Consider the following 1,911-nt stretch of genomic DNA (forward strand, 5'->3'; position numbering starts at 1 on the left):
ACTCAATGTACCAAAATGCAAGTGTTTCACAGAGTCGATGTATGAAAGAAACAGTTTTCTTTCTCATTTTCTCAAAATGGCTCAGAATGACTTGAACATTTATCTTTCATGAGCGTTTAACTTATAATAATAATAATAATAATAATAATAATAATAATAATAATAATAATAATAATAATAATAATAATAATAAATAGCATTTATACTGCGCATTTCCATTTCCTAAAAGATGCTCAATGCGCATTACAATGAAAAAGACATCACATCTTAAAAATTAATCGACACAAATGTGTACGTAAAACAAAGTATTATACATATAATATAAATGCATATTATGTGTAAAATTTTATACCAGAAAAACAGTAAACTTATCCGACCCTTGTCCCGGAGAAAGGTTGTGTGTGTGTGAGTGGGGGAGGGGGGGGGGGGGAGTGTACGGTTTTACATCCTTGAAGTGACCGAGTGTGTGTCCAAAACGGTATTTACTTTCATTATTTAATTTTGATTTGGTTTATGCAGTTCCCGTCTGTCCAGTGGTCCTGCATTATTGATAACTAGGTTGGGTTAAGATTGAAACAGGTGCTCAAAGAAATTAATACTTTACCGCTTTGATTCCGGGTAAATTTAAAGTTGCCTCCTCCTCTCATTTCGAAAGTATTTATCTGAACTGGTGCGCAGCTATGTCTTACTGAAACTGAAAATAGCGGATTGTGATAGTAGGATTCACGATGACTTAGGGGACTTTAATTTCGTCCATTTTTGTAAGACTGTAAGGCACATTGGGACCATTTCAAAGGTGCAGAGCTCTTTGTTGTGAGTTTCAGTTTATTTTTTTCACTTAACCATAAACTCGAGGTGTCAAATCGGTATGAAGGATTAGTGGACCTAAGCACCGTTTATAAGGAGACAGAATACCACCCCTAAGCCACAGACATTGTGACGTATAAGTGGCACCCACCCACTCCTTTAACAGCAGGCAGATAATTCGCTCACTCCATTGGTGGGGCCGTAGACTATTTTTGTCACCTCGCCCGCTCAGGGTAGAAATCAACAACAGCGCCACCTCAAATCCCTGAAGTAACATTCTATAATGCTCTCCGATAAGAGCTTACAGTACCGGGATATGTCGGGGGTGTTGGCCCCCTTGATCTTTGTTTGTTTCTCCTACGCCCTTTCTTGTTCTCGCACTTTCTTTTTTCCCTTAAGGGCATTCATTTCAGGAGCAAAAGCACAATCCCGCTGACATAACCTACTGGCGTCGCCACTGAATGCAGTCCAGCTGAGCAGAACTTCGCTCAGAAATTGGAATAAGAGCAAAAGGTGCATATATGAGCCCATGGAGATGGCGACGTGTCTTCACATTTTGTGCTAACTTGCGCACGAACGAAATGCCAATGTGTGAGCGCAGTATAGACTGTTGCAACTAATGTATCTAGTTGTATTCGCAGGATCGCATGGGATTCGGAACTTGGCTTGGCCATTGCACTCTTATTTCTAGTGCACACTACCATTAGAATTCAGTCGAATTGATTTGATGCTGCACAGAAATTTTTCTCCTCAAAAAAGCACACTTTACAATCTTGGTTCAATACGATCAATTTGACTCGAGACCTTGAAAAACAACCGAATTTGATTTTGAAGTTCACAATCGAATTTAGTCGAATTTGATCCAATTGTGCCACAATATAGATCTAGCTTTTGCTTCTCCATCGAGAAAAATCTGGCTCATCCCAACTACATCAAATGAACTCATGTGGCAATGTGCACTCAGTACTATCAAACTGAAATCGACATGCATGGACTGAGGCTTTATTGCAATATGTGTAAAGCCCCGAGAGCAGCTGGTTCTTAATTCGTATGTGCAAATGAATAGTGGCACTCGGAAATCAACTCTAAATGTGTGTGTGTGTG

This window comes from Aplysia californica, unplaced genomic scaffold (assembly GCF_000002075.1).
Source record: "Aplysia californica isolate F4 #8 unplaced genomic scaffold, AplCal3.0 scaffold00042, whole genome shotgun sequence".
Lineage (NCBI taxonomy): Eukaryota > Metazoa > Mollusca > Gastropoda > Aplysiida > Aplysiidae > Aplysia > Aplysia californica.